The sequence below is a fragment of the Giraffa tippelskirchi genome, chromosome X (genome assembly GCF_054371585.1).
Source record: "Giraffa tippelskirchi isolate mGirTip1 chromosome X, T2T-mGirTip1v1.2.pri, whole genome shotgun sequence".
NCBI lineage: Eukaryota > Metazoa > Chordata > Mammalia > Artiodactyla > Giraffidae > Giraffa > Giraffa tippelskirchi.
This window is the reverse complement of record NC_137289.1, coordinates 42669164-42696038: the sequence shown is the minus strand read 5'-3', so window position 1 is coordinate 42696038 and position 26875 is coordinate 42669164. Positions and strand designations below refer to the sequence as shown.

Sequence of the window (26875 nt, the reverse complement as noted above, 5' to 3'; positions counted from 1 at the left end):
CATATCACTCGCAGTCAGCGACAGAGGCCGTCCCCACGCCAGGCCTTCGGATTCCATTCTCAGTAGCTTTATCTCTTCTGCCAGTTGGGGGACTGTGGCCGCCTTTCCCCATGAGACCTATTCTGTGTTAAGCAGGAAAGCACAAACAAGCACCAATGCCAATGCTCAGCACAGAGAAAATTCTTTGAATGCTTCCTGTTACAATAGTGGCCACCACAGAGGAGTAATCTTCAGTTTATGAAGACTTTTTTCCGAGTCCAAGAGTGTGGCAATCTGTGGGGTTTTCCTCCTGACTTTGTCTTTCCACCCTTTGCATTATCATCCTGGGAAGGTTGGGGAATCTACGTCTGTTGTTCCCCAATCTCACCACCAAGAGGCGCTCGAGATGAAACAGTTTTGTCCTGGGATGTACCGCTGAGGGGTAGCGGTAGGACCACCCACTCTGGAAGGTACCATTGGGAGAGTGCGTGTGACAACACAGAGGGTCCCCTGACACCGCGTCGGGCATCGACCACAGTTCCCAGCGGAGGCACTCATGGCGCCACTGGGTCCAACCGCATTCGCTCCACTCCGCCTTCCCGCCGCATTTGAATTTGAGTGGACACTGATATTAAGCCGCAACTTTCTTTGTCTCTTTTCCAACTCCACCCCTTCGTTTTGACATGGTCACATCCAAGGTGGGGATGGCTCCAGAGCGAGAGATTGGCTGCCGCTTTGGGGGTAAGGCGACCGGGAGATGGCCGGAATTAGTTCTTCCGGAGCGCGAGTATACGCGGAAGTCCGGCTACTCCCGCCCTCCTTTTTCTCCTGCTCAGTTCCCATTGGCTGCCTGTCTTAGACAGGCACTGAGGTCGCGGAGCTGGACCTCTGGGCGCGAGGCGTGTGTATACCAGTGCGCCTGCGTTCGTTTGCCCGGCTTTTCAGAGTGTGCCATGTTTTCTCCGAGTTTTACCGCTTTTCCCGAAGGGGTTGAATGGCTGCCTTGGTTACTGGCGAGGTTCGGCACAGTCAGTGGCTGTGCAGGGCGACCGTGTTTCAGTCTTACTGAGCTCTCCCTCAGTCTGGATCAGATGGCAACGCGCGGTAAGTCGCACAGATGCATGCAATTCATGACCAGGGAGAGGTCTCAGGGCTTGTTTCGTGTCTCTCCCTGGAGAGTAACCTGGGTCAGGGAGCTTGGGGTTGTGTATGGCTACGTGTGACATCACAGATGCTGTTTTGGGTACGCTTGATCTCTCTGAGCCATTGGCCAGGATTGTGGGTGATGGGGTATTTGATCGGAGTGGATTTTGAGAGCCATAGTCCAAAGCCTCTAGGATGTGTGTGCCTGTGTGCCGGGATGTGCATTTTTGGAGCTTTGGGGCACTTGAGTCCCTGGGTGTGAGATCTCTGTGTAGGCGTCTGCGCCCCAGAATGTGAGATCTCTGAGCTTTTGATTCTGGGTCCCAAGTTGTGCTGTCTCTGAGCTGCTTTGAGGAGGGGTTTGTCTTAAGGTGGAAACTCTCAGCTGCTTGGGGTCTGCGCACAGGGTGCAGGTTTTCCATTTGTCTGGGAACTTTATCTGCAGGTTGTATGATGTTCTTGAGTTACTCAAAGTTATGTCTTTCTGCTTAGCGGTTTCTGTATTAACTTAGTAAGTGTCCGGAGTGGTTCGGAAGTCAGTCTCCGTGATGTGAAGTATCTGTGCGATTCTCATTTGTTTCTGTCTTGACGACCTTGGTCTGTTTGGAGGCTCTTTGTCGCAGTGTGTTTGGTCTCTGTCGTATTTGAGGGTCTGAGGCTCGAGTTGTGAGCTCTCTGTGCAGATACTCAGTGACCTTTTTTTGTGTGTCTGGGTATCTACCTGAGCTGTTTGGAGTCGTTGTGTTAGAAATAAAACCTCTTGAGTTCTTGGCTGTGAGGTCTCTGTCCAGGAGCTGAGGATTTGGAAGCTGGCAGATATGATTCCGAAGCCTGGAACCTGACATGCTGACTGTGTGTCATTGAGCGTGTATGATAATTAATTCAGTGGGGCCAGTGTCGGTCTTGGAGGGTACCTGTGCATGTTAGCGATGTGTGTAAAGGGCCTGGCTCCCGACTGTCCTTCAGCAAATGTTTTCTGAGCACCTGCCATATACCAGAGCGCTATTCGAGGAGTTTGTAACAGGACAAAACGGACCAAGTCTCTCGTTTCAGAGACCTGGTAGTCAGTAAGTAAATCAAGGGTGGGTGGCAGGCACTATGAAGAAAGATAATACTAGATCAGGGGAAAGGGGGTGTGTGGGGTATGATGTTATTATTTTATTCAAGATAATGAGGGAAAATCTCCCTGAAAGATGGCAATTAAGCAGAGATGTGGAGGAAGTGAGGGAGCAGGCCATGGGCTTACCTAAGGGAAGAGCATTCCAGGCTGAAGGAGCAATAAACGCAACAGTCCTGGCAGGGAAATCTACTTGAGGTGCTTCTGAATGTCAAGGAGTCCCGTGATGCTCTGAGTTTGTCATGTTTCATTGGGTTTAGCACTCATTGCAAAGGGTCTGGTGCCGAAATCTCTGTTTCTCCCACAATTTGTGGTCATCCGCATTTCACAGATGAAGGACTCAAGGCTCCAACGTGTGCCCTGCACCTTCTCTCCTAGCTATACCTGAAATTAGGAGTGAAACCTTCTGGTCCATGATGAGACAGAAAGCTTGAGTATACCAGCTGCAGGGATGATAGCATCCAGCTGAATGTCAGTCAGCCAGCGGATATCAGTTACAATATGGGAATCGCGCCTCATAACACTGCTACTCTTGATGCAGGGCAGGACTTAAGAAGGAGGAAGCAACTGGGGCAAAGGAGGGAGGCAGGAAGGAGAAGCTGGAGGACAATGAGAAAATAAAACCAATGGCTTCATCACATTGCTTGGATTTGGCCCATTTTACCTTGAGTAACTGGTTGTGTTAGAATATAGTCACCTTTTCTCTGTCCCTACCCATTTTTTCCCTCCCTTTGTCTGTTGTGCCAGGGATACCACCTGGGCCTGGAGATTTCTGTAAATTTTTCAACTACAAGCTCGATTTTTAAATAGATTATCTATTTCTTTTTGGCTCAACTTTGTTAGTTAGTTCCTTTCACCGAAATTGCCAGATGTAGTTATTATAATCATTCACAGAATCCTTTTAATTTCTGTGAGATCTGAAATCTATTTTACTTCCGATATTCATAAGTGTTGTCTTTAGATATCTTGCTTTTTTTGGTCTACATGAGTAGACGTTTATGAATTTGTATTGATCTTTTGAAAGAGCCAGCTTTGGGTTTTGTTGATCATCTCTACTTTTTTTTTTTCTGATATGTGTTCTGATCGCTATTTCCCTTATTTTGCTGACAGTCTCGCTACTAATGAGGTTTACTAAAGTCCCTGAGAGTTTCCCAAGCATAGTGAAAACGGACAGATTCTAGGGCACTATTGTAGCTGCACTAAGTGAGATGCACCGAGTGCGGATCATGAAATCTCCATTTTTCTTTTTTTAGAATTCCTCAGTTCTGATTGACATGGACAACTTGTCTAGGCACTACTAGAGCAGAGGAATGGTCTTATTTTGCCTCCTGCCAGGCTCTGTCTCCACTGGGAGCATGTGTAGGTGACAGGGGTTTGCTGCCTTCTCTGATGCACAAACCCAAGACCTCCAGTCTAGGAGACTCACTGACCTGCTGTCTGCTGTTCTGAGGATTCAGACTGCTGTTCAGACTATCCTTTCTACAAAACATCCTGATGCAGTCTTGCCAAGCCTCTATCTGAAAGATTTCTGAAGAAATCCGATTTCTATTTCGTGTGCATTTCTGAGGTAAGATCAATTTGTGTTATGTGGTAGCTGTTATTCTACATATTTTGCCATAGCCGTTGGATCTTAGCCTTGACTGAATAAATACAGAACACACTGAGGTTTCCACAATGCCTCGAGACCAGTGGTTCCCTGACTGCTGGGCGACTCTGAGCAAGTAACATAGTGTCTCTGTGCCTCATTCTTCCATTAGCCACATAGAAGCACTAGCTTGGAGTAAATTTAACTACTTCATGGGGCAGTGTAGAACACTGACCATGTTAAGACAGGGGAAAGTGTCAGAACAGTATGTGCCATATGGTACGTTCCCGGTCAATTCTAGCTGTTGTCATTACTGTAGTTAATATTATTGCTGTTCCACATTTCCCTGGATAGTGCTCCAGGGACACAGTGTCAAGACCACCTTTGACTCACCGCATGGACCTTGCAGCATCACTTCAGCCCTTCAGGGCCTCAAGAATGGATTGTATGAGGCATGGGGGAAGGATTTTTTTTTTTTTTTTAGCATAATGAGTATTCGGCTCTTCCTGTGGGGACATTGTGAAGCCTAAATACAACACTGAGGCTTCATCATGTGCTCGTATGGAAAAATTTAGTGCATATTCTCTATGCAGTTACAAGTCTAATGACCCCTTCCTATGATATGTATAATGACAGGAAGTAAGTGGTCACTGGCCAGTTATAGAACTAGAGTATATAAAGTTTTAAAAACCTTATAGAGGGTCATTTAAAGGCCAAGAAACTTCTTCACATAGTTTTTTTTTTTTATTTTGGCTTTCTTTTTATCAAGTCTAATTCCCCTGTATCAAATTCTGAAAATCTCAATCTAATGAAGATATGAAAATGTTAATAGTCAAACTTTCATCATTAATGCTTTATTTCTTGTTTAGTTTTCACATTGCCAGTTTTAGTGTGTTTCTTATTTCTTCTGCTAATATTCATGATTTTTAATCCAAGGGTAATGGTGTGGATATTTTCATAATTTTCATAATAAAGGAAATTAATTTTCCTTTATTCTAGGAGGTTTGTCATAGAGGATTTTACTATGATTTGTGTCATACAGTATTCTGCCTATGTTTTCTTCCTAGAGTTATATAGGTTCTGGTCTTACATTTAGGTAAATCTGAGGAGATCGTCAGCCATGATTTTGGATGGAGAGTCTGAGGATGGGACACGGGTGCTAGAGAGCGGAGTTGGGGTGGGAGGGGAAAAGGGTGGGGGCAGGGACGGGGGTGTGAGTACAAGCAGAAACGGAAGTGAAGAGAGGCAGGAAGATAAGCTCACCCTTCTGAACCGTGGTTAGCTCTCCATGTGTGCACGTATAATGAAGTCTTTGAGTACTCATCACAACACTATGAGGTAGCATTTTTAATGCTGTCATCCCTTTCGGCAGCTGAGGAAGCAGAAACACGTAGCGGTTAACGGGTGAATGAATTTACCCAAAGTCACCTCCCTGGCAAGAGCTGAGTCAGATTGGTGCCAGGTGGAGAGGAACAGAGACGTGTTGTATCTGACCCCCAATCTGGAACACATTGCGGTGTCTAGTGTACTCTGGATCAAAAGGCAGATCCACATGTCCATCCGCAGGAAACTTTACCGTGTACGGATTGAACACAGTGTCTCCTAAGTGCATGAAAGACCATGGGATGTCAGGTCAGCATGCACATATCACAGAGAACAGTTCCTGGTCCAAATAATAGATACAGTATCATGAAGACATTAACTCCCCTATCTCATACTTTTTAAAAATGAAGAGAACGGAACCTGGAAGGCAATAGATCACATATTAAGGGGTTTTTTCCCTCTCAATTGTGACATTCTAGGTAATTTCCAAATTACCTATTTCTAGCTTTTAACAAATATTTATTTTTCATTGATTGATTATTATTTACAGTATTGGTTTGATTTCTGTCACACCTCAACCTGAATTAACCATAGTTTTCGGTGTACATATGTCCCCTCCCTCTTGAATCCCTCCCACTTCCCGCTCATTCCCACCCCTCTAGGTTATTACAGAGCCCCCGTTTGTGTTCCCTGAGTCATACAGCAAATTCCCATTGGCTATCTATTTACATATGTTAATGTATATTCATCCATGCTACTCTCTCCATTTATCTCACCCACTCCCTCTCCTCCCCTACCCTTGTGCACAAGTCTGTTCTCTATGTCTGCGTCTCTATTGCTGCTCTGGGATCAGGTTTATCAGTACCATCCTTCTAGATTCCACATGTATGCGTTAATATACGGTATTTGTTTTTCTCGTTCTAACTTACTTCCCTCTGTATAATAGGCTCTGGGTTCATCCACCTCCTTAGAACTGACCCAGATGCATTCCTTTTTTTCTATGGCTGAGTAGCATTCCATTGTATATACGCACCTCAGCTTCTTTATCCATTCCTCTGTCGATGGACATCTAGCTTGCTTCCATGTCTTGGCTACCGTAAATAGTGCTGGAGTGAACACTGGGGTACGTGTGTCTTTTTCAGCTTTGGTTTTTGGAAGGTCATATGCCTAATAGTGGGATTGCTGGGTCACATGGTGGTTTTATTCCTAGTTTTTTAAGGCATTTCCACACTGTCTTCCATAGTGACTGTATCAATTTACATTCCCACCATCTCTAGCACTTGTTGCTTGTGGACTTTTTGATGATGCCCATTCTGTCTGGTGTGAGGTGATATCACGTTGTAGTTTTGATTTGCATTTCTCTAATAATGAGCTTCTCTGGTGCCTCAGATGGTAGAGAGTCTTCCTGCAGTGCAGGAGCCCCAGGTTCAATCCCTGGGTCAGGAAGATCCCCTGGAGGAAGAAATGGCAACCCACTCCAGTATGCTTGCCTGGAAAATTCCATGGACAGAGGAGCCTGGTGGGCTACAGTCCGTGAGCTTGCAAAGAGTTGGACACGACTGAGCGACTAACACTCTAATCATGAGTGATGGAGAGCATCTCTTCATGTGTTTCTTAGCCATCTCTATGTCTTCTTTGGAGAAATATCTGTTTAGGACTTTTGCCCACTTTTTGACTGGGTTGTTTGTTTCTCTGGTATTGACTTGTATGAGCTGTGTGTATGTTTTGGAAATTAATAGTTTGTCAGTTGTTTCAGTTGCTATTATTTTCTCCCATTCTGAGGGTGGTCTTTTCACTGTGTGTATAGTTTCCTTTGCTATGCAAAAACTTTTAAATTAAATTAGCACCTAGTTATTTATTTTTGTTTTTATTTCCTTTATTCTAGGAGGTTTGTCATAGAGGATTTTACTATGATTTGTGTCATAGAGTATTCTGCCTATGTTTTCTTCCTAGAGTTATATAGGTTCTGGTCTTACATTTAGGTCTTTAGTCCATTTTCAGTTTATCTTTGTGTGCGGTGTTAGGAAAGTTATGACCAACCTAGACAGCATGTTAAAAAGCAGAGACATTACTTTGCCAACAAAGGGCCGTCTCGTCAAGGCTATGGTTTTTCCAGTGGTCATGTATGGATGTGAGAATTGGACTATAAAGAAAGCTGAGCGCAGAAGAATTGATGCTTTTGAACTGTGGTGTTGGAGAAGACTCTTGAGAGTCCCTCGGTTTGCAAGGAGATCCAACCAGTCCATCCTAAAGGAGATCAGTCCGGGGTTTTCATTAGAAGGACTGATGTTGAAGCTGAAACTCCAATACTTCGGCCACCTGATGGGAAGAGCTGACTCATTGGAAAAGACCCTGATGCTGGGAAAGTTTGAGGTCAGGAGAAGGGGATGACAGAGGATGAGATGGTTGGATGGCATCACCGACTCAATGGACGTGGGTTTGGGTGGACTCCGGCAGTTAGTGATGGACAGGGAGGCCTGGCATGCTGCGGTTCATGGGGTCGCAAAGAGTCGCACACAACTGAGCGACTGAACTGAACTGAACTGATGGTGTTAGGAAGTGTTCTAATTTCATTCTTTGCACTGAGTTGTCCAGTTCTTCCAGCACCACTTACTGAAACTGCTGTCTTGTTCCCATTGTATATTCTTGCCTCCTAAGTCAAAGATAAGGTGCCCACATGTGTGTGGGTTTTTCTCTGGGCTTTCTATCTTGTTCCCTTGGCCTTTATTTCTGTTTTTGTGTACTGTCTTGATGACTGTGACTTTGTAGTATAATTTGAAAGCAGGTAAGTTGATTCCTCCCGCTCCATTCTTCTTTCTCAAGATGACTTTGGCTATTCAGGGTCTTTTGTGTTTCCGTACGAACTGTGGCTTTTTTTTTTCTAGTTCTGTGAAAAATGCCATTAGTACTTTGATAGGGATCACATTGAATCTGTAGATTGCATTTGGTAGTATAGTCATTTTCACAATATTGATTCTTTCTACCCAGGAACCTGGATTATCTCTCCATCTGTTTATATCATCTTTGATTTCTTTCATCAAATTATAATTTTCTGTATATAGTTCTTTTGTCTCCTTAGGTAAGTTTATTCCTAGATGTTTTATTCTTTTTGTTGCAGTGGTGAATGGAATTGATTCCTTAATTTCTCTTTCTGATTTTTCATTGTTAGTATGTAGGAATGCAAATGATTTCTGTGTATTGATTTTGTATCCTCCGACTTTGCTAAATTCACTGGTTAGCTCTAGTAATTTTCTGATAGTATCATGGTATTCTATGTACAGCATCACGTCATCTGCAAACAGTGAGTGTTATACTTTCTTCTCTTCCGATCTGGATTCCTTTTATTTCTTTTTCATCTCTGATTGTTGTAGCTAGGACTTCCAAAACTATGCTGAATAATAGTGGTGAAAGTGGACACCCTTGTCTTGTTCCTGATCTTAGGGGGAATGCTTTCAGTTTTTCACCATTGAGAATAATATTTGCTGTGGGCTTATCATATGTGGCCTTTACTATGTTGAGGTAGGTTCCTTCTATGCCCATTTCTTGAAGAGTTTTAATCAGAGCCAATGCCCCCACAGACTGAGGGGTCCACAGGTCATGATTTTAGAGCCCCCACCACTTGATTTACACTGGGTGACTCTGCAAACCCTCCAACCCCTCTTGCGGATACAAACACACACAACAGCACAGCAGAAATTGTGAGCCTGTCTTTGTCTCCTGAGGTAATTGCAGATTTGTGGACTCACTACCCAGAGTTGTCACTGGCCATCCTTTGCTCATTCTTGTCCTGAACAGGGTCACCGCAGAGATGCGTGGACCAGTCTCCCCTAGACTGTGGACGTCTCCTGCCTCCTCTTCTCGTTGTTAGACATCTCATGTTCTTTCGCCTTCATCTCCCATGTCAGCAGGGGGCTGGGCCCATGCACATACACGCAAACACAGGTGACACAAGCACACACCTGTACACACGCATGTGCAAGGCACAGGGACACAAACAGGGAACAAATGTGTCAGTACCTGAAGAACCAGTGGTTCACACGAAATGCAGTGATTTCATATTTCTCATAGGAAAATCCATTCTGATCTTCAAATGTGAAATATACAGAAGTCCAACTTCCATGAAAGAGTGTTCAAGCCTAGATTTTGATAGAAGAAATACAAAGAATTCCATATTTTGCGAAGAAGCAGTGGTGCACATATTTTCATTTGTGAAACAGAGAGAACTCCAATACCATATAGGTTCTCCATATCTTAAGAAAACCAACGCCATGATTTTCGTCTGTGAAATATAGAGATTTCCATATTTAATGTAAGGAAGTCACCACCCAGATTGTCATATATGAGGTATAGAAAATACCATATTTCATGTAAGAAACTCAGCATCCAGATTTTCCTAAAGTGAAATACAAAAAGTTCAATATTTCATGATGTAAATTCAGCACTGACATTTTCATATGTAAAATATAGAGAATTCCATTTTTAACTGAGTAAAATTTCACCCTGATTTTCATATGTGAAATATACCGAATTCCATAGTTTAGGTAGTAATATTGGTGCACAGATTTTGATATCCAGAATATACACAATTCCGGATTGTACATGGGTAAATTAGCACCCAGTTTTTCATGTGTGACATACATAATGTTAAGTACTGCCTAGAGGAAAATTTGAGCAGAGATTTTCCTATATGATATATAGAAGATTTCATATTTTGTGGTAAATGGGTGTCCAGGTTTCACATGTGATTCTATAGAGAGAACTCCACATTTCATGTGGGAAAATTGGCAACTGTATTTTCATATATGAAATATAGACTTCAGGGTTTTTTTGTATGAATGTCTGGGATGGGATTTCCTTATATGAAAGATGAAAAATTTCTTATGTCATGTGTGAAAATCTGTTCACTGATTAATATATGTGAAAAGTAGAGATTTCATATTTCATGTAGGTAAAGTTTTTCCCAGTGTTGTATAATGTGAAATATAGACAGTTACATATTTATGTAATAAAATCATAAGATTTTCATATATGAAAAATACAGAATCCCATGTATCAATATAGCAGAAAAACCCTTCCTCCAATTATCACCTGTAAAATATACAGAAGTCCATATTTCATTTAGGAAAACTTCTAATGTGATGTCCACATGCAAAACACAAAATTCCACATTCACATTTGAGAAACTATGCCTACAAAACCCATGCTAATATTTTAATATGTGAAGTTTAGGGAATTTAATATTTAGTGTAGGAAAATGAAAGTCTATATTTTCAAATGCTAAACACAGAGAATTCCATATACCATGTAGGAAAATGTGCAGCCAATATTTATAAATGCGATACGAAGAATTGAACATTTCATTTGTGAAATGTAGAGAAATACATATATTGTAGAACACACAACGCCAATATTTTCATATGTGAAATATAGATTAGTCTATATTTAAATCAAGGAAATCTGTGCTCAGATCTTTTATATGGAATGTAAAGAGTACCACACCTCATGTAAGACAAGCTCTATCTAGATTTTCATTTGTGAAATGTACACATTTCGTATTTCTGGAATGAATATTTGCTACTGGAATTTCATATTTGAATGATAGAGAATTGTACATCTCTTGTCAGAAAATTTAATTGAGAAATTCATTTATGAAAGTAGAATTCCATGATTCAGCAGGAAAATGGATACTCAAATTTTCCTATGTGAATAATACAGAATTCCCTATGCTTGCAGGAAAATACGTGCACATATATCCATATGTGAAGCAAGCAATATTTCATATATCATGACCAAACATATACAGCTAGATTTTCAGACATGAAATACAGATTTCATACTTCCTGGAGAAAATTCTGTACCCATATTTTCGTGTATGAAATATAGAAAGTTACATATTTCCTGTAGGAAAGTCATCTTTCAGGCTTTCCTATATGAAATATAGAGAATTCCATATTTGAAGTGGGAAAATCTGCACTAATACTTTAATACAAGAAATGTACAGAATTTCATATTTCATGTAGAAAATCTGCACCTAGATTTTCAAATGTGAAATATAAAGAATTCCATTGTTCGTCAAGTTAACCTGCCCTCATGTTTTGCAAGGGACATACAGAGAATTCCATATTTCATGTGGGAGAATCTAAACCAAGATATTCATATATGACATGTAGCGAATTGCACATATTATGGAGCAAAATCAGGGTCCACATGTCATATAGGAAATATAGGGATTCTATATTTCATAGAAGCATATCTAAGGTAAGTTTTCCATATTTGAAACATAGAAAATTCCATAATTCATGTAAAAAATATGAACTCAAATTTTCGTATCTAAAATATACACGTTTCATATGTCATGTAAGAAAATCTGTACCCTGGTTTTCATATGAGAAATGAACAAACGTCCATATTTCATCTCAAAACTTCCTCATCTTGTTTTTACTTGGGAAATATAGAGAGTTCCATATATTTTCTAAAATATCTGGCCTGAGAGTCCCACATACGAAACGTGGAAAATTTCATATGTGATGCGTGAATATCTGTACACTGATTTCTATATGTGAAATATAGAGATGTCATAGTTCAAGTAGGAAAATCTGTTCCCAGATATCTATATGTGAAATTAGAATTACATATTCTATGTCAAAAAATCATAATTAAGGTTTTCTTATATGAAATATGCAGAATCCCATATAGCAATATAGCAGAAAATCTACACTTAACTTATCATCTGTAAGATATACATGATTTCATACTTCATTTAGGAAAATCTGCACTCAGATTTCCACACGTGAATCATACAGAATTATATAATTTCACAGTTGAAAACCTAGGCCCACAACACCTGTGCCAATATTTTAATATGAGTTCTAAGGAGAATTTAATATTTAATGTAGGTTCCTGAATGTCTATATTTTCCAAAGAGAAACACAAGAGAATTCCATATGTCATGTGCAGAATGTGCACACAGATTTTAATAAGTGTAAAATAAAACATTCAGTATTTAAGCAGGAAAACCTTTTTCCAGATTTTCATATAGCATATTGCATGTTTCATGCAGGAAAACCTGTGTCTAGATTTTCAAATGGGAAATATAGAGAGTTACATATTTAGTGTAGAAACATCAGCACCCATGTTTTCATATGTGAAATACAGAGTATCCCCAAACAAGGAGATCTGTGTCCATATTTCTTTATGTGAAATATGAAATATGCCAACTTTCATGTAGGAAAATCTTTACCTAGATGATCATTTATGAGATGTACAAATTTCCTAGTTCAGTAATGAAAATTTGCCTCGGTGTTTCATATTTGGACTATGGAGAATTATATACTTCATGTCCGAAAATCTTAAGTGAGATTTTCATTAGAAAACTGCAAAATATTCCATACTTTATTCAGGAAAACATGTGCTCAAATTTTCCTATGTGAAGAATACAGCATTCCATATTTATGTAGGGAAAAGAGTGCAGAGATATCCAGATGTGAAACATACAATAGTCCATCTATCATGACCAAAAATATACAGCTAGATTTCCAAACATAAATACAGATATCAAATTTAATGTAGAAAAAACTACACCCATAACTCATATGTGATATAGAGAAAATTGCATATTTCATCATTCAGGAAAATCATCATTCAGGTTTATATATGCATAAAGCAGGGCATTCAAAACCAGTGCTCTGGAACAACCCATAGGAATAGGGTGGGGAGGGAGGTGAGTGGGGCTTAAGGATGTGTGGGACACATGTATACCTATGGCTCATTAATGTTGATATATGGCAAAAAGCATCACAATATTGTACAGTAATTATCCTCCAGTTAATACAAATAACTTAATTTGAATTCAAAAACGAAAAAAGTGGAAGGAACTCTACTCAGTGCTCTGTGGTGACCTAAATGGGAAGACAATCCAAAAATGAAGGGATCTATGTATGCCTATAATAGATTGACTTAGATGTACAACGGAAACTAATATAAGATGGTAAAGCAACTCCATTCCAATAAAAATTGTTTTCAAAATATAACAATTCAACTATAGCTCCAGCAGTGAATGAATAAATGGTTCCCCCATTTGCAATATATATGTCTGAGGGGACATTATGCTTTTTAAGTATAATATTTCAGTTAGAGGAAGATAAAAACTATATCATCACATGATATTGTTAGTTAATTTACCTGAGTTATAGAAACAGAGTAGAATGTGATTATCTTGGGCTAGTGGAAATAGACCATGATGGTCTAAGTTACCCACTTTCAGTCAAAGTTTGTATAATCTCACCAAGGAAGATACTGTAATAGGGGCAAGATGGGCATGGAGCTGCCGTCCTTAGCTAAAGACCATAGAGGTTAGAAGACCAGGTCCACCAATAGTCAGCCTCTCAGCAGAGTGTAGTAAAAGGTATATTTCAGCCTTCGTCCATGGCCCTCCAGGTCCTCTGGCCTTGGTCTGGGTAGCAAGGGGTGGAGCCTGGGGACAGGCCAAAGGCCGAGTCTTGCAGAGGTCCAGAGACCTTGCTAGAGACACTCACTGGCCTGGCCCAGGGTTCAGAGCACTAGGCAACCTACCTCTGCCATCCCCACCTCCATGACTCAACGCTTGCAATAATCTGATTGGGTCAGAGTCTACAAGACCCAGCTTCCCCCCCAAAGTTAGGGTAGACTGAGAAGACTGAGGGCAACTGTGGGCTGGGCACCTGGCTCCCTCCTTTAAGGTGGCTGGGCAGGGTATGGGGACCTTGGTAAGAGGAGGGCCCAGAGACTGAGAGCTGCATCTTCAGCTGTGACTGGCCACTGGTGGGAGGACCAAGACTGGGTGCTGGATGAATGCTCTCAGGCAGGATAATCAGCTTGCCCAGGAAGCCCCTCCTCCTAAACAGGACCTTGGAGTGTGAAAGTCAAGCTTGGAATCTTACCTTTCAGCATTGAGACTAATATTTGTTTTGCTAGAGGTTTACAGGAACACAGTTACCTCACTATGACTTTTCTTCAAGAATAGAATATCTGACAGCAAGAAGGTTGTCAGAGCTAATCACATTCCTCCCTCAAGTTTTGTATAAGTGGGCATTCTTGAAAGTGTTTGGAAAGTTCAGGATTGTTAAAGGCATAAGCCACCCATCTCCTTGCATGGCCCTGCAAGAAAATGCTCTCTTCCTTAAACTGCAATGTTCTGATGTTGTTTGTCTAACTAACCCATGGGTACATCAGTTCAGTTCAGTTTATTCAGTCAGTCAATGTCAGTCGTGTCCGACTCTTTGCGACCCCTTGGACGGCAGCACGCCAGGCCTCCCTGTCCATCACCAACTCCCGGAGTTTCCCCAAACTCATGTCCATTGAGTTGGTGATACCATCCAACCATCTCATCCTCTGCCGTCCCCTTCTCCTCCCACCTTCAATCTTTCCCAGCATCAGGGTCTTTTCAAATGAGTCAGATCTTCGCATCAGGTGGCCAAAGTACTGGAGTTCCAGCTTCAACATCACTCCTTCCAATGAACACCCAGGGCTGATCTCCTTTAGGATGGACTGGTTGGATCTTCTTGCTGTCCAAGGGTCTCTCAAGAGTCTTCCCCAACACCACAGTTCAAAAGCATCAATTCTTCCACGCTCAGCTTTCGTTATAGTCCAACTCTCACATCCATACATGACTCCTGGAGAAACCAAAGCCTTGACTAGATGGACCTTTGTTGGCAAAGTAATGTCTCTGCTTTTTAATATGCTGTCTAGGTTGGTCATAGCTTTTCTTCCAAGGAGTAAGCATCTTTTAATTTCCTGGCTGAAGTCACAATCTGCAGTGATTTTGGAGCCCAAAAATATAAAGTCTGCCACTGTTTCCACTCTTTCCCCATCTATTTGCCATGAAGTGATGGTACCAGACGGCATGAGTTCTCTGAATGTTTAAGCAAACTTTTTCACTCTCCTCTTTCACTTTCATTAAGAGGCTCTTTAGTTCTTCTTCACTTTGTGCCATAAGGGTGGTGTCATCTTTATATCTGAGGTTATTGATATTTCTCCCGGTAATCTTGATTCCAGCATGTGCTTCATCCAGCCCAGCGTTTCTCATGATGTACTCTGCATATAAGTTAAATAAGCAGGGTGACAATATACAGCCTTGATATACTCCTTTTCCTATTTGGAGCCAGTCTGTTGTTCCATGTCCGGTTCTAACTGTTGCTCCCTGATCTGCATACCGATTTCTCAAGAGGCAGATCAGGTGGGCTGGGGTTCCCTTCTCTTTCAGAATTTTACACAGTTTCTTGAGATGCACACAGTCAAAGGCTTTGGCATACTCAATAAAGCAGAAATAGATGCTCTTCTCGAACTCTCTTGCTTTTTCGATGATCCGGCGGATGTTGGCAATTTGATCCCTGGTTCCTCTGCCTTTTCGAAAACCAGCTTGAACATCTGGAAGTTCATGGTTCACATATTGTTGAAGCCTGGTTTGGAGAATTTTGAGCATTACTTTACTAGCGTGTGAGATGAGTGCATTGTTCAGTAGTTTGACCATTCTTTGGCATTGCCTTTCTTAGCAACTGGAATGAAAACTGACCTTTTCCAGTTGTGTGGCCGCTGCCGAGTTTTCCAATTTTGAAGGCGTATTGAGTCCACTGGTTTCACAGCATCATCTTTTCGGATTTGAAATAGCTCAACTGGAATTCCATCACCTCCACTAGCTTTGTTCATAGTGATGCTTCCTAAGGCCCACTTGACTTCACATTCCAGGATGTCTGGCTCTAGGTGAGTGATCATGGCATCGTGATTATCTAGGTCATGAAGATCCTTTTTGTATAGTGCTTCTGTGTATTTTTGCCACCTCTTCTTACTATCGTCTGCTTCTGTTAGGTCTATACCATTTTTGTCCTTTACTGTGCCCATCTTCGCATGAAATGTTCCCTTGGTATCTCTAATTTTCTTGAAGAGATCTCTCGTCTTTCCCATTCTATCGTTTTCCTCTCTTTCTTTGCACTGATCACTAAAGAAGGCTTTCTTAACTCTCCTTGCTATTCTTTGGAACTCTGCATTCAAATGGGTATATCTTTCTTTGTCTCCTTTGCTTTTCACTTCTCTTCTTTACACAGCCCTTTGTAAAGCCTCTTCAGACAGCCATTTTACTTTTTTTGCATTTCTTTTTCTTGGAGATGGTCTTGATCCCTGTCTCCTGTACAAGTTCGGGAACCTCCGTCCATAGTTCTTCAGGCACTCTGTCTGTCAGGTCTAATCCCTCGAAGCTATTTGTCACTTCCACTGTATACTCGTAAGGGATTTGATTTAGGTCATACCTGAATAGTCTAGTGGTTTTCCCTACTTTCTTCAATTCAAGTGGGAATTTTTCAATAAAGACTTCACGATCTGAGCCACAGTCAGCTCCCAGTCTTGTTTTTGCTGACTGTATAAAGCTTCTCCATTTTGGCTGCAAAGAATATAACCAATCTGATTTCGGTGTTGACCATCTGGTGAAGTCCATGTGTAGAGTCTGCTCTTGTGTTGTTCGAACAGGGTGTTTGCTATGACCAGTGCGTTCTCTTGGCAAAACTCTATGAGTCTTTGCGCTGCTTCATTCTGTACTTCAAGGCCAAATGTTCCTGTTACTTCAGGTATCTCTTGACTTCCTACTATTGCATTCCAGTCCCCTGTAATGAAAAGGACATATTTTGGGTGTGTTAGTTCTAGACGGTCTTGTAGGTCTCATAGAACCGTTCAACTTCAGTTTCTTCAGCATTACTGGTCAGGGCATAGACTTGGGTTACTCTGATATTGAATGGTTGCCTTGGAAACAAACAGAGATCATTCTGTCGTTTTTGGGATTTCATCCAAGTACTGCATTTCAGACTCTTTTGTTGACTATGATGGCTACTCCCTTTCTTCTAAGGGATTCTTGCCCACAGTAGTAGATATAATGGTCATCTGAGTTAAATTCAACCATTCCAGTCTGCTTTAGTTCTCTGATTCCTAAAATGTCGACATTCACACTTGCCATCTCCTGTTTGACCACTTCCAATTTACCTTGATTCATGGACCTAACATTCCAGGTTCCTGTGCAATATAGCTCTTTACAGCATCGGACTTTCTTTCCATCACCAGTCACATCCACAACTGGGTGTTGTTTTTGCGTTGGCTCCATCTCTTCATTCTTTCTGGAGTTATTTCTCCACTGATCTCCAGGGGGCACCTACCCGCTGGGGAGTTCATCTTTCAGTGTCCTATGCTTTTGCCTTTTCCTACTGTTCCTGGGGTTCTCAAGGCAAGAATACTGAGGTAGTTTGCCATTCCCTTCTCCAGTGGACCACATTTTGGCTGAACTCTCCACGATGACCTGTCCTTCTTGGGTGGCCCTACACGGCATGTCTCATAGTTTCACTGAGTTGGACAAGGCTGTGGTCCATGTGATCAGGTTGGTTAGTTTTCTGTGATTGTGGTTTCAGTCTGTCTGCCCTCTGATGGAGAAGCATAAGAGGCTTATGGAAGCTTCCTGATGGGAGAGACTGACTGAGGGGGAAACTGGGTCTTGTTCTGATGGGCAGAGGCATGCTCAGTAAATCTTTAATCCACCTTTCTGTTGATGGGTGGAGCTGTGCTCGCTCTTTCTTATTTACCTGGGGCCAAACTATGGTGGAGGTAATGAAGATAATGGCGACCTCCTTCAAAAGGCCCCATGCATGTACTGCTACACTCAGTGCCCCCAACCCTGCAGCAGGCCACCACCAACCCACATCTCCACTGGAGACTCCTGCACACTCCCAGGCAAGTCTGGGTCAGTCTCTTGTGGGGTCAGTGCTCCTTTCTCCTGGGTCCTGGTGTGCACAAGGTTCTGTTTGTGCCCTTCAAGAGTCTATTTCCCAGTCCTGTGTAAGATCTGGCGGCTCTGTGGTCAGGCTAATGGCGACCCCCTCCAAGAGGGCTTATGCCATAGCCAAGTCTGCTGCACCCAGGGCCCCTGCCCCTGCGGCAGTCCACTGCTGACCCGTACCTACACAGGAGACACTCAAACGCAGTTCTGTCTCAGTCTCTGTGGGGGCTCTGGGTCCTGGCGTGCACAAGGTTTGTTTGAGCCCTCTGAGCATCTCTGGCGGGGATGAGGTTTGATTCTAAATGTGAATTTGCCCCTCCTACCGTCTTGCTAGGGCTTCTCTGCCCTTGGACGTGGGGTATCTCTTCAAAGTCGCTCCAGCGCCTACCATCTTGCTGGGGCTTCTCTGACCTTGGACATGGGGTATCTCCTCAGGGCCGCTCCATGCCACGCAACCGCGAAACCAGTATTAGCCAACACACTCCAGTATTCTTGTCTGGAGAACGCCGCTCCTTGACAGAGAAGCCTGGCAGGCCACAGTCTCCAGGGTTGCAAAGAGTAGGACACTACTGAAGCGACCCCGCATGCAGAGGCACAAGACTGTTTTTGCCTGTGGCAGCTCTGCCCCAGTAAGAGTTGACCGTGAAGGTGGCACAGCTGCTTGGCTTGCAGGGACCATGGCAGCGCCAAGTGTGCAGGGACACGGACTGCCTCCACCGCAAGACTTATGGCCCTATCAGTCTTTTCTCAAGCCTCTTGTAGCTGGCGATCAGAAGGCCTCTTTGGCCAGTCTTTCTCCGTAACTCCACCCGTTCAGGCACTTAGAGGGCTTCGTTGCCTGGGGACCTTCTCTGTTGTTTGGCACATCGGGCACACAGAGGGGCCCCCCTGGCTGGGTCCTACTCCGTAGACTGGCGCATCAGGCACTTAAAGGGGCACCCTGGATGGGGTCCTCCTCTGTAATTCAGTGCGTCAGGTGCTTGCTGGGCCAGCCTCTCTATTGTTCAGCTGCCAATGCTGGCAGTGTGGGAAGAGAGAGGCTATGGTGATGGCTCCACCGCCAAACGTGACTCAGCAGTATCGCCTAGCTTCCGTGGCTGCCCGACTTTCCTCCACAGGCATTTGCCACCACAGTCTCCTCCCTCATATCCCCTTGATCAGTCTCTCCACAGTCAAGAGCAGCCCTCGCTTTAGGATTGCTCCACAATCCCTAAACTCCAGCTACCAGCCGCTGCACCTTCCAGGGGATCTGCATCCCCGTCTTGGGTATGTATGGCTGCAAGGACTGTCTGATTCTCATCCCACTTAGGCTGCCACAGATCAGCTGTTTCACTCTCATCCTTAAATGTTTCTCCTCTGACTCCGACAATTGCCCCGACGTGGGGATCGGACCCTTGCTTCAGTTCCCCCACCTGCTGAAGGCAGGTCCAGTCCTACTAACACTTCTGTTTTTCCCTAGTCCCTTCATCCTACCAAGGTTTGGGTGGGTCTATATATTATTTTCCACTAGTCAGGGACTCCTGTCCACTCTCAGCTGGTGTTCTGCATGCACCTCTGTGTCTGAAGGTATATTCCTGATGTATCTGTGGAGAGAGATGTACTCCGCGTCCACCTATTCCTCTGCCATCTTGTTCTTCTGTATGAATTTTAAAAATAATTTCAAAAAACCAGGGAATTAGAAAATTGAAATGTGTGTGAAATGTTTGTTTTGCCATTTCTATACTATATATCAGTCCCCATTTATATATTTAAATGTTTCATTAACTAGGATATGTGGAAAATATGTAAATAAACTGGGATATGTGGGATAAGTGTGATAGAGGTAGTGGATGCGTATATCAGTTTCTTCACTTTATCTACTGCATATCACACATAAACTGCTTCTGAAGAACTCCATAGTACACTTTGGGAGAATGAGAATAAACTGGGAAATGAAATTGCTAGGAAAATAATTTAGAACTTACCGAACTCTATCATGACTGACCTCGAGAAAACACTACAGCTGGGATCAAGAGGTTGGAATTTTGTAGATCCTCCTAGTTTTTCTCTCATTGTTTTGCTGAGAATCACATCCTTCACAGATTTCTACATCCAATAACAGTGGTACTGATAAATTGTTTTTAACTTTAATTTCTTTTTTTGTGGATGTATTCATGAGTTGCAATATTATATTTGTTCAGATTTACAACATAGCAATTCAGTTGTTTTATATATTATACTCTGTTTACATTTATTATTAGATAGTTGGTATATTCCTCTGTACTGTATAGCATATCCTTGTTGCTTAAAGTTCAAAGTGAATAGTTTAAAATGAAATATTAAGTTCTAATGAAAACCATTGTAAATTACAAAGGACTGAAATCACAGTGTGCTTTCTCTCTCTCCAAGGATGTAGTAAGCTTGAAATCAATCTTTTAAAAAAGAAATAGGAGAATAGAATTATGGACATGGGGAAAGGGGAGGAGAGGGTGAGATGTATGGAAAGAGTAACATGGAAACTTACATTACCATGTGTAAAAGAGATAGCCAAGGGGAATTTGCTGTATGGCTCAGGAAACTCAACCAGGGGCTCTGTATCAACCCAGAGGGGTGGGATGGGGAGGGAGATGGGAGAGAGTTCCAAAAGGGAGGGGATATATGTATCCCCTAGGCTGATTTATGTTGATGTTTGACAGAAAACAGCAAAATTCTGTAAAGCAATAATCCTTCAATAAAAAATTAATTAACTAAAATCACAAAAAGTATCTCAAACAAAAATAAAAGGAATAGGGAAATCACCAACTACTTTGAAATGCAGCAATATACTTATAGAAATAAAAATGTCAATGCACCAAGAAGGAATCACAATGGACATTAATTTCAGTAAATATTATCATAAGCATTAGCAGTCAAATACTTGAGGTAGAAGAAGGAGTCATCTTATTTCTCTTAATTGCTGAACATCGTCCTCCTTCTTACTTTGATGCAAGGTGCTAGAGACATGTCCCACAACAAGAAATGGATGCATGCATGTGTGCTAAATCTCTTCAGTTGTGTCCGACTCTTTGTGACCCTATGAACTGTGGCCCACCAGGCTCCTCTGTCCCTGGGAATTATCCAGGAAAGAGTACTGGAGTGGGTTTCCATGCCCTCCTCCAGGGAACCTTCTCCACTTAGGGATAGAACCTGGGTCTCCTGTGTCTCCTGCATTGCAGGCAGGTTCTTTACTACCGGCGCCACTTGGGAAGACCCAAGAAATGGATGGCGTGTATGCTAAGCCGCTTCAGTCGTGTCCGACTCTTTGAGACCCTACGGATTGAAGCCCGCTAGGCTCCTCTGTCCATGGGATTTTCCAGCAAGAATACTGGAGTGGGTTGCCATGCCTTTTTCCAGGGCATCTTCCCAATCCAGGGATTGAATCCGTGGCTCTTAACGTTTCCCACATAAGAAGGCAGTTTCTTTACCACTAGCGCCACCTGGGAAGCCCCAAGAAATGGATACCTGTACTTACATCGCCATGGTTAAAAGCAGGTGCTTGAATGGAAAAACATCAGGGAAACTATCACCCCACCTTCCCGCTCCATCTCTAGGCTGAGTGCCACAGGAAGGTTGTTATTTGTTCAGCCCTCCTCACTCCACCATACGTTTGGCCAATTGCTTTGGCTCATGGGCTACCAGTCCCTCATTGGCTGCTACTGTGGAGACTGTCGCTGCATTCACTGTCACTGGACTATCCCATCATCCCTGCAAGTTTGCAATTCAGTCCGGATTTTTTTTTTTTTTTAAAGCCAAATGTTCTAGTTTGCAAACAAAAAAATAGGATAAGAGAAATCTAGATAAGGTAATTTCATAAGATATGGTGCTTGATTCCAGAAATTTAGAATTTTCTCATTTTACACTGTGTTTGAGTCCTATTTTACACATGGAAGTGAATTGGGATTGAAGAGATAGAATGGGTAAGTGTGATTTTTATATCTGCTACTGCTGGTGCAGTGGTAAAGAATCCACCTGCCAATGCACGAGACGAAAGAGACATGGTTTCTATCCCATGGTCAGAAAGATCCCCTGGAGTAGGAAATGGCAACCAGTTCAGTATTCTTGCTTGGAAAATTGCACGGAGAGAGGAGCCTGGCGGGCTCCTGGCCATGAGGTCAGAAAGAGTCAGATATGACTGAGTGACTGAACACACACACACACACACACACACACACACACACACACACTGCTCTTTGTGTCCATGCGTGCTACCTCGCGACAGTGGTGCCCGACTCTTTGCAGACCCTGTGGACTATAGCCCACCAGGCTCCTCTGTCCATGGGATTCTCTAGGAAAGCATACTGGAGAGGGTTGCCATGCCCTCCTCCCGGGGATCTTTATGACCCAGGGATCGAACCTGCCTCTCCTGCGACTCCTGCATTGCAGGCGCATTCTTTACTGCTGAGCCACCCGGGAAGACCACACTGTTCTTTATCGGTTGCTATACACCACATAAAAATCTCTGGATGGTACCTAAGTATAGGTGGGAGAATGAAAATGAAAAAGGCCGATGAAACTTTTCGGGAAACCATTTTGACCATAAAGATCCCTAAAATCGCTGAGAAACCACAAATAGATATAACCATTTAGGAAAGTGACGAGTTGCAATACGCTAAGAAAAAAGTACACGATTTTCCATCGAACGAATGACACATCCGACACACATTGAAGCAAAGTTAATGAAGTTTTTAATGTTTTCGTTGGGGTGGAAATGTGCCTCTTCATCGCTACAGGTCTTTTCTCTCCAAGTGAGAGAAGAAAAGTCTGGTTTGCGATGTTCAGGCGGTCCTGAGGCAGTTTATCTGCAGCTGTTGTATCTGATGATCGCTTTAGTGGCCTCGGACATGGCATGCTTGCCGATCTCTCCAGGCAAGAGAAGACGAACAGCTGTCTGGATGTCATGATTTGTGATGGTGCGGTGCTTGTTGGAGCGGGCCAGGCGCCAGGCCTCTTCGGCGATCCGCTCAAACATATCCTTCACGAACGAATCCATGATGTTCACGGCCTCACGGGAGAGACTCAGGCCCGGATGGACTTGCCTCAGCAGCCTGCGGAAATAGATGGCGAAGCTCAAGAAGTCGTCCGGACGGGAGCGGCGGCGACGGCGACGGCGACGGCGGCTCTTAGCCGTCTTCCGCTTTGCCTTCTTTGGCTCGGCATCAGACGACTCTGGTCTGGAGGGCTCTGTTTCCGAGGGCTCAATTTCGGAGGTGCCAGTTTCTCTGGTGCTCAGATCTTCCTGAGAGTTGTCAGAGGCTGGTTCAGCCTTGTGGGAGACACCACCCCCCATGGCTCAGAGGGAAGACCAGTGCGGGCGTTGAAGGCCGTTGGCCGAGTTTATAGGCCCTGCGTTCCCTGACGTCACAGACACTGTCCATATCTGATTGGATAAAATGCAAAGCAGGGAGGCCTGTTACTATGGCAGCCCATGTCACTTCTCACTGGATGTCCCACCTCCCAACTCCTGCCACGCCCCTCCCCCACGCTTAACCCCCAGTCAGCCAAAATCAGTGGTATCTTCAAACTTTCCCTGACCTCCACCAGAAAAATCTTTGAACTCTGCCCCATGTAGGAAACAGGCATCCATTCACCTCAGCTGACTTATGTCTACTATTGATGCATGAGAAGTTTGAAAGATGTCACCAAAGTCACTGAAGTTGAAAAATGAAATAATCAGTTAGAGCTTCCTGAGAGAGTCTGACTGACCTCCATAACTCAAGCTCTTTCAGGCATCAGAGAGACTCAGGTCACTTGGTGGATATTTTACTCCAACACAGAATCTTCTCCTGATTGACCTGCAGTGGCATGAGCAGAATGTCCTGGCTTCCTCAGCAGAGTGCTCCTGAAAATCCTAAGAATTAATTGACCAGCTATTATCTCCGAAACTTATCAAAACCAATGATCAATTTGAAGAGACTGACAAAATCCCATTCTCCAAATACAGAACACAAACAGAAATAGGAATACTTACACATACACAGTGAAAATATTTAACATTTTTCAAATTTTAAATTGTTTTCTTAAACATTATATAGGTCCCCCAAGTACCACACATACTGGAATTGATTAATGATTTATAGCGGTTATTTCTCAAAAAATGATCACTCTTATTGCTGAAAAGCCACCAGGGTGAGATAAAATGAATAAAATGATAAATAAAGCAGCTAGGAGTAAACGTATCTAAGGTGGTGAAAGACCTGTACGTAGAAAAAGTAAAACCCTGATCAAAGAAAGTGAAGATAATACAAACAGAGGGAAAGGTTTACCTTGTTTATGGATGGGAAGAATTGATATTGTTAAAATAAACATGCTATCCAAGGCAATCCACATACTCAGTGCAATTGCTGTGAAAATACCGGGGCATTTTCCACAAAACTAGAACAGACCATTTTAAATTTTGTATGGAAAGACAAAAGACCCTGAATCGCCAAAACAGTCTTAAGGAAGAAGAGCAGAACTGGAGGAATCAGGTTCCCTGACTTCGAACTATATCAGAAAACTACATTAATCCAGTCAGTGTAGTATCGGCACAAAAACAGACACGTGGAACAGAAGAGAGAGCCCAGAAATAAACCTATGTGCTATGGTCAACTAATCTATAATAAAAAAACAGAAGAATATACAGTGGAGAGAAGACAGTCTCTTCAATAGGTGCTGCAGGGATAATTGGATAGCTACATGCAATAAAGTAAAATTAGAACATTCCCTAACAGCATATACAAAAATAAACTCAAAATGGACTAAAGACCTAAATCTAATACATATATTGTGTATGAAGTCATTTTAAGAAATAGAATCCATTAGATATCTTAATGACCTGTGTTTCTTTCACATTTGTAAATTCAGAAATTAAATGAATACATCAGTTATAAAAAAAACATTAAAAATACAAAACAATTGGGTTTTGAAGAGATAATTGGGACCTCAAAGGACTCTGATACACAGAAAATCTAGGATGGAGAAGGGAAAAGCAGTTTGATGTTGAAGATTGGAAGGGGGAGTAACACTAGTAATTATTCACTTCAGTTGATGATTGAGGAAATAAGAGAACCTAGTGAGGAATCACCTTGCAATGTTGTGGTTCACTGTAAAGGCAAAATAAGGGAAATGGCTTCATAGCTGAATTAACAATTGCAAGTCTCAACTCGTGGATGGTGGTGTTGATGGGATAGGCATACCCCATTCAGAAACCTTTTCAACATTACCATTGTTTATGGATTCCCTTAAAAAGAGGACCCCAACACAGCATAGAAGTTAAGTGCAACAAAAAATTTCAGGAGAAAAACCTCATTTCACACTGCCTAGAATCAGAAGTTTCTACCCTAACTCGTTCAGATGATCTAATGTCATTCTTTTCTAGCCCTTATTCTGTTGTTTTTGAAGTGGAAAATCTTGATGATTTTCAGCTTAACATCATAGGGATGCTGAGGGCATTCAGTCAGAGAAGCTAAAAAGTTCATGTTGACTCCATGTCAGCCAAGGAGGGAGTCAAACTGGTAGCCACGGTCACTGAGCCACTCTACAGCGAGGTTATCCTGACTAAACCAATAATGGTCTTCCTGGTGTGTTCGGGTCTAGTGACAGTAGTGTAACAAGTATGATTATTTATCTACTGTATTGTTCATTTTATAAAACTAGTTAAGATCATTTAAATATCATATGAGTATTAGAAAATGGCCAAATAGTAAAGAATCCACTTGCAATGCAGGAGACTCAGGTTCAATCCCTGGGTCCAGAAGATCCCGTGGAGTAGGAAATGGAATCCCACTCCAGCGTTCTTGACTAGAAAATTCCATGGACAGAAGGGCGAGGCAGGCTACAGTCCATGGAGTCACAAAGAGTTGGACACAACTGAGCGACTAATACTTTCAACACTTTCAAGTATTCTAGAGCTCCTGTACAAAATGCTAGTGATTGGGTCACTTAAACAACATTCATGTATTGTCTCATACTTGTGGAGGCTCTAAGCCCAAATCAAGGTTTCATCTGAGTTGGATTTTATGCAAGGTGTGAATGCATAACGGGCCTCCGTTCCTGGCCACTTTTCTTGGCTTGTAGATAGCTGAAGTCTCCCTATGCCTCCCCACGTTTTCTTCCCTATATGTATGTATCTATGTCTGATTTTCCCTTATTATATAGATATAAGTCATTTGGATTAAAACCTACTCTAATGAATGCATTTTAACTTGATCACTTGGTAAATACTCTATCTCCAATTATGATCACATATGAGTATGAGTGTTTATGGCACAGATACATTAATTTTAGAGGCAGAAAATCAACCCTTAGGAGATATGTATTTTGAATTAATTGTGGGCATATCTCCTGCCTCTTCCATCTTATTTAGAGAACACTGGTGACCACTTATGAGAAACAAGGTGGCCCCACCACAGTCATTTTCACAGTTCTGTGATTGTTCAGTAATTTTGTTTTCGTATTTTATTTCTTTTTCTCTGTGTGAGCGAGAAGATAGTGTATCATTTTCAATTGCTGCAAAGTATTCTTTACACCTACAGTTGTAATTATTTCCTGTTGTGTAGGATATAAGAATCTGTAAGTACACCACTGTCAGCCAAACATTGAGATGAAATCCTGATAATCCACGAAATCAAACTTTTCCTGAGCCCTTCAGGAGAGGGACAGGGCTCTACAGGACAAAAAAAACAAAACACTTTCTTGAAACTGGCAGAACCTCATGAGATAAAGGAAAAGAATTGAGGTCCTTGGGCAAGATACTAGAGAGAGCCTCCCTGAGTAGTACAGGTATGAAGTGGACAGTGCCTTTTCAAGAATGGGCAATGAAGGTCTGTATCTTTTGGTCCAAAATAGAAGAATTCTGATGGGCTATTATACCTCCAGGGCTCTCCTTGGTCACTGCAGTAAATATTTAGGAAATGTGAGTCCAATTATCAAGAACATTATTTGG

At 42.4% G+C, this 26875-nt stretch overlaps 1 protein-coding gene and 1 pseudogene across 25 annotated transcripts in view; one reads left to right on the top strand and one right to left on the bottom strand.

The window, feature by feature from the left end:
* The first annotated feature begins 914 nt into the window (after window positions 1-914).
* LOC145537111 (histone-lysine N-methyltransferase PRDM7-like) overlaps window positions 915-26875 on the top strand; it is a 44125-nt gene continuing 18164 nt past the window's right edge. For 14 of the 24 annotated variants that reach the window (XM_081567800.1, XM_081567786.1, XM_081567796.1 and 11 more), the window contains exons 1-2: window positions 915-1083; window positions 3493-3806. The gene's annotated coding sequence lies outside the window, so the exon portion shown is untranslated. The remainder of the gene's footprint in view (window positions 1084-3492; window positions 3807-26875) is intronic. The other 10 variants (XM_081567804.1, XM_081567790.1, XM_081567805.1 and 7 more) reach the window with 1 other exon arrangement.
* LOC145537110 (histone H2B pseudogene) lies at window positions 22615-23261 on the bottom strand (annotated as a pseudogene). The gene has a single exon (XR_014076209.1). The product of XR_014076209.1 is annotated as a histone H2B pseudogene (transcript).